The sequence below is a fragment of the Brassica napus genome, chromosome C2, assembly GCF_020379485.1.
Source record: "Brassica napus cultivar Da-Ae chromosome C2, Da-Ae, whole genome shotgun sequence".
Classification (NCBI taxonomy): domain Eukaryota; kingdom Viridiplantae; phylum Streptophyta; class Magnoliopsida; order Brassicales; family Brassicaceae; genus Brassica; species Brassica napus.
In genome coordinates, this window is record NC_063445.1 from 16,284,638 (window position 1) to 16,294,986 (window position 10,349).

Consider the following 10,349-nt stretch of genomic DNA (forward strand, 5'->3'; position numbering starts at 1 on the left):
TACGTTGACATAGATGGGAAGGTTAAGGTTGATGCCAAGAATGTTAACCTTGAGTGCGGCACAGAGACAGGCGGCAGCCTCAAGGTCAGCCAAGCCTTCAACTAACGAGCAGCATGGCTGTACAGGTGGGTATCCCAATACTATGTCAACTACATTGAGAACATTAGCACAAAGACCGATCTGCAGGGTATCTCTAGGACAAGTGCCATTAGCAGAAGCGAAAGTGAAGAAGAGGTAGTTCAGGGAAAGGAAGAGTGCAAGAGAAATTTTTGGAGCCATTTGTTTGTGTACAGGGAAAACTCTAAAACAAAAGCTCAGGAAGTAGTAGTGTGTTTATATTTGCTGAGAAGGGTGGAGATATATTATGAGGGTTTAGTGGGTATTTATAGAATTTTCTTTAGGGGAGAAATTAGTGGACTAGTTTTTCATATTTATTAATTATGAGTCGACTATATTAAGTAGGCTTAACGGTCATTGTCTGAATTAGTTGGCAACAAAACAAAAATGAATTGTACAAATAAATTATTTAGTTAGCAAGACAATGGACACCCCTACTATATTTGGTGGTAGAAATTGATACCCTAGACTAAATAACTATGAGTTTGTTAGTCACTACTCCCAATTTCTACGCATAAACAAAAATATTTAGTCAAGCTACTTCCACACCAATTTGGGTAACCGCAGAGCCGTGCGAACATTTATGGTTGCCATAAGCGAACCATAAAAATTTATGTGATAAAAAATAATAACACATATTATAATAGAAGAAAAACATATAAGTAAATAAACTAACCAAAAAAATTGTAATTATACAACAAGATTTTTATATTTATTAAAAATATTAATCAAGTATTTATCATTAAATTTTATAACTAATTTTAAGATAAAATCATTCAATTACTCAATGTTTTTTTTAGAAAATTCAATTACTCAATATTTTATGTCATAATCGGACAAAGATAAAATTTTACTGACTTTAGTTTTTTTAATATTTTAAAAATTCAATCAGAACTATAATCACCAATATCTAATTATTCGATTTTTTTTTAACAATTGTTTACATGGTTTGTTACTTAGGAAACCCATGCATGTAATCGTTAATCATAAGCTCATGTTTTTTTAATCCAAACTATTATAGTGCTTTCATCGTATAAACTCAAGTTATTATGGTTACATTATGCCTATGATACTAGTAGATGATGCCCTTGATCTTTATTTCTTTTTTTCTGCCATCAGCGAAGGTTTCTATTTTTACTACTGTCGCACGGCACTGGGTAACCGTCATAGCAACCAAAATGAGGGTAAGGATATATACCTACAACTCGTGGTCCTTCAGTTTTCTTTTTCGGGATAATGAACAACTAATTTTGTTTTGTATTTATATAAACAATTATTTTTATTTAATTTATTATTTTGTTGATGCAACAAAAGGATGGTATTCTCTCAAATAATTTGGCGTTTATGGTGAGTAAATACATCATCCAAAAAACGGATCTGGTATAGGAAACGATCATCACCGAAGTCGTTTAGATGGTCCAGTCACAAGGGGGATCTTTAGTTCTTTTTTTTTCTTTTTTCTACAAGGGGGGATCTTATTTACTCGGGTTTCGAAATATGAAGATGCATCTTCTGATTCAAATATGTTTCTACGCAAAAAAACATCAATACACTGGTAGTAGAGTTTCACTTTAAAATATTTAAAATCATTTTCATTATAATTGCAATTTCAATTTACTATCCTTTTTCTATAAGCGGTTTCAGAATAGATCGTTATGTCAGGTTAGGCTGCATACCACAATTCTTTTCATCCATGTCATCCTTGGATAGCATTGATCTACAATTCATTCAAGCCTGAAGAACAAGAAGGCACAAGGTGTTAAAAAGTCAAACAAGGAAGTTGTGAAGTAGAATGTACCAATCATGGCTCAGAAGGAAGAGCACAGCAGCCAGTTTGTTGAAAACAGTTTATTCCTTCCAGTACCGCTCTGCATGTTTGGAAACCTTTAGTGATTATCATTATTGTTATAAATCATTATTAAATCTACATAATCTCCCATGACGACAAGTTAATGGCTTCATTTAGCAAAAAATCATGCCGCATTTTTTGAAACTTAAAATATTCATGCTGTATTTGATGCGCTAATTATATTAGTTCTGTATGCTGTCAATAATATTGTGACACCCGTCACCTCCTATCCGGAGAACAGCGGCCACCAACAATATCTCGTATAATAAAAGTCCATAGACCCAATTACACTCACCCAAAGCCCAAATAAAAATCCGAATAAAAAGTCCAGTAGCACCAATCCGTCCAAATATCATATACTCATCTGTCTCACCTGAAATGGGGAAGAAAGAGGGGTGAGTAACGGGGAAGTCACTCAATGAGGTATGGGATACTAAACCCGAAGTCCATGGACCCGGACAGAGCACTCCGAATAAATATAATTTAATCCTAACATGTTGCAAACACGGTACCTAAAGTACCCAGAGATCAAACAATGGTCCTAGCGAGGTGCACACTCGCTGCTCACTAACAGGCCAAAAACACCACCGAATATGTGCTCGGTAACACACGCCCGTAGACGATTTATCGACCTTGAAGCCTTGGCACAACAGGTCGACTAAGCTGTGCCGCAGCATACACCACACCCAATGTAGTGGTCTCCGGCCGACACACAGAATTACGTCTCCATGGTCGGCTAACACCCAAATCACCTCAATATACTATATACATATATATTATTAATTATAAATGAACAAGCACCGTTGAACCATCTAACACCTTAGTTCCGGTTTAAGCAAAGAACTTAAAACTAAACAAGCAATGACAGACTCGATTTCACACAGACGGAACACATTAGAAACAAATTATACTTATTCGAGGTCCTAAGCCGTGTAAGAGAAGCTCGGGAAAAGACCCTCACCTTAGCCAAGCTTAGAGATAAAGAAATCAACCAAGAAGCAAAACAGGTTGACTTGTGGAACAAGGAAACGTCTTAATATAATAATGCCTTTAGCCTTGGCTTGAGAAAGTGGCACCTCCGGCCAATTGGAACATAAAACATTATTATACAAAGGAAAAAAAAAGGTGATTAGATTATGGTCTATACTTTATAGAACTTGACGTAAGAATCAAGTATTTAGGTAGACAACCCTAACCTTGGTTTAGCTTGACCAAAGAGCACGTGTTGAGATCTTTACGTAACGTGAACGTCACATGGTATTACGTACATCACATCATCATATATACGATTTGCAACACGAGATGAAACGGACACAAACATGAAGCGCTTGATGGCATTGATGACATGGCTATGACGACATCAACGGGAAGAACAGACCGGAGCTGATGACTAGAGATCAATCAAAGGTGGAGGAGAATAAGCTTGCTACACAAGAAAGTGTGAGACCATGATCTCACTTGCTCGGATCTCAACAATGATGGCTTGCGATAACTCCATTGACGAGGACATGGCTCTCAGGTGGTGGCTTGTGGCTCATGCCGGCGCGAATCAGTGGTTGACGGTGGTGATGAGATGGTGGCTCCGCCTTCAAGTTATCTCCTCATGTCGGTTATGTTCACCATCTAACGGATCCGATACATAACGTCACCATCATGGACGCGGCGGCACAGAACGAAGCGTGTGGTGGCATGGCTACTACTCCGGTGGTGAAGAACGGACATGAACGATGGCGGAAGGGAGAGCACGTGTGTGGAGATGGAGGATTGATAAAAAAAGAGGTGCAATGGCGGCTCATGCTTACTTATATATATATACTAGGTATGATAGCACACACACGTATAGGTTAGGGCAAATGGGTGGAGTACGGGATTAACAATAATTAAATAATTAGAAGAAAACCAAACCATCTGGTTTAGTCTAAAGGAATAATTCAATTAGACCAATAGAGCGGGTTACGGTCGTTACAATTCTTCCCCACTTAATCGGAATTCGTCCTCGAATTCAAATCTTTAGCCGACTGTCCAATAACATCCTAAAAGAAAATGATAGTCAGTATTCTTTGGATCTCGGTCTCCCGGATCTTCTCCTGGATTCGTCTCTCTGTCCTAACAAACAGTGATCAACATAGTCATAATTCCCTGTACCACTTTCACTTGCCGATCAAAAATTTCAACTGGCTGAATAGGTGTAAACATTTTTTTTTAAGGTTGTTCTTGAGCATTTCTATTTGCTTCAACGTCCCTTAAACCATTGGTTGCTATACATTAGAGGGCTTTCCCACTTTGGTCTATCATAGCATGTGTGCGAATGATCTTCCATAAAGAGGCTTCATAAGGTGATATCTGAATGCTCGAGTAATAACTGTTACTATACATGATCTATTTCAATGGTAGATACTTTCCTGAATTTTTGTTTTTTCCTCGCGAGCTAAGCACAAGTCCTGGACATGTCCTCTAGATTTTAGCTTAGCGATACGGTCCATGATTGCTCATATATTATTCTTCATGAAACTTGACTCCGGTAGTCCAATAAGTAAACCCATAATCAACATATCTCATTTCCAATCTGGAAAAAGTAAATTGTGTAAAAATCCCTTAAATAGCTGATGTACTGTTTTAACCATCTGACAAGTCTGACATGGAGATACAATGTAGCTACATCTTTTTTTTTTTTTTTTTTTTCACTCTAGGCCAATGATAGTAACACTTCATATATATGTACCTCTTACGTGTCGGCCACTCTGAACTTATAATAATCTTTTCTGAATATGCAGCAACTTCTGCTCTGAAACACGTGACCCAAAAATCCAATTTTTTTTTCCAGAAACTACACCTACTCCGCTAGCAACCAATTTATGCTCTTCAAGCTTACCTAACACAATCCATGACTGCTCAACATGCTCCTCTCTGCTCCAAGAATAAATCAGGATGTCGTCGATGAATACAATTGCGCACTTATCCAAGTGTTTACAAAAACGTCATTCATAAGCTTCACGAATGCTAACGGTGCCTTCGTTGAGCTAAGTGGTATCATTACAACTCATAATATCCATAACATATACAAAATCCACATCCGTAAATACTCCTCAGCTATAGCAATCTGATGGTATACTGATGCCAAGTCAATCTTCAAGAACCATGAACCTCCATGCAACTAATACAACAAATCATCAATACTTATCTTTAATGGTCACTTGTTCAAACCTCTGCAGTCAATAAAAATTCTGAAATCCCATCCTTCTCTATCGCAACAACACTGGTGGTCCCCATAGTGAAATACTCAGTCTGATAAAATCCTTATCCGATAAGTCTTCCATCTGCTCTTTCAGCTCGGTCATCTTTGCTGCCGCTAATCGATATAGAGATCGTGAAACTGGTGATGTCCCTGACTCAACCCCGATCGTAAGAACGACTCCTCTTGCTGGTGATAGCCCTTCCAAAGGCCTCAAATACATCCACATACTTTGTAATATCTGAATGATCCTGCAGCTCATACTGTCTATCATCCTTAGCCATCAAAATGTTCGCCGAAAATCCATCTGCTCTTATATCCAATAACTCCTCAGCATGTAGCATGTAGACAATACAAACTCTCATCGGATCTAGGAATAAGAACTATTGCCCTCAGGCAAAACAACACTACTTGATGTCATGACAGCCAATCATTCTCAAGAATGACATCGCATAAACTCAGCTCCATCTCTGACGAATCTCCGAATAAATCAATCCCACGAGCATAACCGGTACACTACGATGAATATAAATAGCTCCCACATCCCATGTCAGCTGTTTGAACTAACACGTCTTTGAAATGAACAACAATGCCAAAAACTCGGAAACAAAATCAAGCATAACTCCAATATCCTTACAATGCAAGCTGCCGCACTCCCAATCCAAAAGCGATCCCCACGAGTTTATAAACCGAACATACCTCCAAAATAGTCAACATACTCGTACACAAAAACAATACATGCCAACCAATGGCTCACACCTCATACCACATAACCTCCTGTGACAAAACTCGTGGAACGATTGCTTGAAGTAGGGTAGAAGCAAAAACGTCACATATCCACTCCTGGATAATCTCAGAATCATGACCAAAGGAACTGATAACACTCCTGAGACAATTGACGAACTGAGACATCACACATCTGCAGTTGAACATCTGTGTAGAACCCTGTTAGTCGAAGGATGAATGACGATGATTTTACTCATCGTCATAGAAAGAGACAATTGAGTTAGTAATTACTGGACCGAATGGTGCTAAAAGAACTTCGCAAACATTTTTTTTTTTTATATATATATATATAAATTAGTTTATACTTTAAAAATAAAAAGTATAAAATCGAATCCCCTAATCGCCATCCCGGGTCGAGGCCGGGACGGAACCCCGCTCTGATACCAAATTGTGACTCCCGTCACCTCCAATCCGGAGAACAGCGGCCACCAACAATATCTCGTACAATAAAAGCCCATATACCCAATTACACTCTCCCAAAGCCCAAATAAAAATCCGAATAAAAAGTCCAGTAGCACCAATCCGTCCAAATATCATATACTCATCTGTCTCACCTGAAATGGGGAAGAAAGAGGGGTGAGTAACGGGGAAGTCACTCAATGAGGTATGGGATACTAAACCCGAAGTCCATGGACCCGGACAGAGCACTCTGAATAAATATAATTTAATCCTAACACGTTGCAAACACGGTACCTAAAGTACCCAGAGATCAAACAATGGTCCTAGCGAGGTGCACACTCGCTGCCCACTAACAGGCCAAAAACACCACCGAATAACACACGCCCGTAGACGATTTATCGACCTCGAAGCCTTGGCACAACAGGTCGACTAAGCTGTGCCGCAACATACACCACACCCAATGTACTGGTCTCCGGTCGACACACAGAATTACGTCTCCATGGTCGGCTAACACCCAAATCACCTCAATATACTATATACATATATATTATCAATTATAAATGAACAAGCACCGTTGAACCATCTAACACCCTAGTTCCGGTTTAAGCAAAGAACTTAAAACTAAACAAGCAATGACAGACTCGATTTCACACAGACGGAACACATTAGAAACAAATTATACTTATTCGAGGTCCTTAAAAGACCATCACCTTAGCCAAGCTTAGAGATAAAGAAATCAACCAAGAAGCAAAACAGGTTGACTTGTGGAACAAGGAAACGTCTTAATATAATAATACCTTTCGCCTTGGCTTGAGAAAGTGGCACCTCCGGCCAATTGGAACATAAAACATTATTATACAAAGGAAAAAAAAAGGTGATTAGATTATGGTCTATACTTTATAGAACTTGACGTAAGAATCAAGTATTTAGGTAGACAACCCTAACCTTGGTTTAGCTTGACCAAAGAGCACGTGTTGAGATCTTTACGTAACGTGAACGTCACATGGTATTACGTACATCACATCATCATATATACGATTTGCAACACGAGATGAAACGGACACAAACATGAAGCGCTTGATGGCATTGATGACATGGCTATGACGACATCAACGGGAAGAACAGACCGGAGCTGATGACTAGAGATCAATCAAAGGTGGAGGAGAATAAGCTTGCTACACAAGAAAGTGTGAGACCATGATCTCACTTGCTCGGATCTCAACAATGATGGCTTGCGATAACTCCATTGACGAGGACATGGCTCTCAGGTGGTGGCTTGTGGCTCATGCCGGCGCGAATCAGTGGTTGACGGTGGTGATGAGATGGTGGCTCCGCCTTCAAGTTATCTCCTCATGTCGGTCATGTTCACCATCTAACGGATCCGATACATAACGTCACCATCATGGACGCGGCGGCACAGAACGAAGCGTGTGGTGGCATGGCTACTACTCCGGTGGTGAAGAACGGACATGAGCGATGGCGGAAGGGAGAGCACGTGTGTGGAGATGGAGGATTGATAAAAAAAGAGGTGCAATGGCGGCTCATGCTTACTTATATATATATACTAGGTATGATAACACACACACGTATAGGTTAGGGCAAATGGGTGGAGTACGGGATTAACAATAATTAAATAATTAGAAGAAAACCAAACCATCTGGTTTAGTCTAAAGGAATAATTCAATTAGACCAATAGAGCGGGTTACGGTCGTTACAAATATATTGTAACTTTCATCGATTGTAATAATGCAACAGCGGTTCTAACACAAATCATTCTTTAATAATCAGTTTTAGGGTTTAAGAACTCATAGATTAAAAAGACTGAAATAAATAAATAAAAACATCTATGAGTTTCCTAGACGCTATGGGTTTCTGAAATTTTTATTTCATTTTTATACATTTGAAATAAAATTTGAATTTGGTAGTAAAAATTTAATTCTAATATGTCTTTATTTTCATCGATTTCATTTTCTGAATACTGGTAAGGCCAACTATAACTTCTTTTTGGAATATTATTAATTGTACAAAACGCAAATTTTAAAAAGATAGACATGCATGTTAAGTATGATTGATATAGTTTACTAGAGGTTTTCAGATCAAATTCTATTATATAAAGGTGTTATAACGACATAATTATCGATGTTACTTATCTTTCAAATTATATTTTCCCTAATTAATTTGAATAGGCATGGTATCTATAAAAGCATACTATTTTGTACTTTATATCATTTTCATGAATGACTTCGTGTATTAGTGTTCTGCTATGTCTCATTTACTTTTCATTAATGACTCCTTAGTTTTTAATTAGGCAACATAAGAAGAGGAACATAGCCTTTCTCACCTTCTCAACATCTACCAAAGAGTTTCAGGACAAGAAATAAAATATACAATATCAGTGATTTCATTTCACCAAAGGTATTCCTTCTCACATTCAAGATAGCATTTCTAAGTAGTTTGGCATAACTGATATATGAAGCTTTGGTAGATATTTAGGACTTCCAGAACATATAAGCAGAAAGAGAAAAGAAGCATTCCAATATAATCAGTATACATGACAAAGTATGGCTACTCCATACCTGGAGAAGATCACTCTGAAGAACTCGGACGATGCCCGAAGGACAGCCTTCTTTAATATAAAATACATAAATTGTATTCATATATGTATTATCATAGATTATTAAAATTAAAATAGTTTACATGAAATAGTTTTTAATTACACTAAATAAAATGAAAACAATAAATAATATCGTAAGAATCAATATTGGTATACTGCAGTATAAGTATATTATGATATTCATAAATATCCACCTAATATATATAAATATGCTATGATCTATTTATAAATTGATATATAAGCACTCAGAAAAAATAATAATATATATATATATATATATATATATATATATACATATATTATTTTTATCTAAGTAATATGCAGTTACTTTATTTTGAAATCTTAAAAATAAGTTTGTATCTAATTGATTTATTTAGTGTTTTTCTTATATGATTCTAACTACATCACGCAACATCAAATTTTTATTGTTTTCCAATTTTTGTCTTCTCCACAAAATAGCGTTTATTTACGTTTTTTTTCTTATATAAATATATACTATTTACATCTGTAATGAAAATTATAGTCTATCATGAAATAATTTATGCACATACTTAATTAATGCATATTTTTTAACAACAGTTTTGGTTTCGAGAACGTTTGATCGGATTAGAGCTGAATAATATTCATCTCAGTTAAGTACATGTGATACGGTTGGTCAAGCATGGGTCGAAATCAGAATGCTTACGTCGAGAAGGAGAAAAAAGTCTCTGAATGAAAAAAAAAGGTTTTCAGTTAGAGAGACGATTGGAGGTTTATGTAGTTTCCATTGTTCTCTGTTATCATAAGCTTTTACAGCTTGAAACTTGTATTGAGGCTGTTGATTCTTGTGGCGATTCTGGCGAGGGGATCGATTTGAGAAGTTAGATCGGACAACTCACTGGAGAGTGTTTCCGATATCTTCTAGTGGCATTTAAGAGTTGTAAACGTTTCCTCATTTCAATAATAAAATATTGTTGGAGAGATTCAAATTTAGGTTGATTTCACAATTTATGAGGATTCAATCTTAACAACATGCCATTAATTAATTAATGATATATTACTACGAAATAACTAAAATATGTGTTTTTCAGTAAGATCATATTATCATTTTTACCTTGTCTTTTTGTACACATATTAGCCTGATATAGACAACAACACCGATTGATAGTATTATTAATCAAATTCAAAAGAAACGTTTACAACGAAGATAAGGAGGAACAATGAAGCTAAAGGGGAACAAACTTGCCGGTTATACACACAAACCCATAATCCCTTGTTGCATGAGAACGTGACGTTCATCATTTTATTCAATCCAAGAAAGTTACAAACACAAAAGCAATCATCAATGATTAACAGAAACAAGAAAATAAGGC

General features: G+C 36.8%; 1 long non-coding RNA gene across 1 annotated transcript; it reads right to left on the reverse strand.

The window, feature by feature from the left end:
- Window positions 1-1,613: 1,613 nt before the first annotated feature.
- LOC125581790 lies at window positions 1,614-9,115 on the reverse strand. Its single transcript, XR_007319498.1, has 5 exons — window positions 7,094-9,115; window positions 2,928-6,538; window positions 2,262-2,339; window positions 1,916-1,985; window positions 1,614-1,851 (listed from the first exon to the last, which is right to left on the reverse strand). It is a non-coding gene; the product is annotated as an uncharacterized LOC125581790 (long non-coding RNA).
- Between the last annotated feature and the right edge of the window lie 1,234 nt (window positions 9,116-10,349).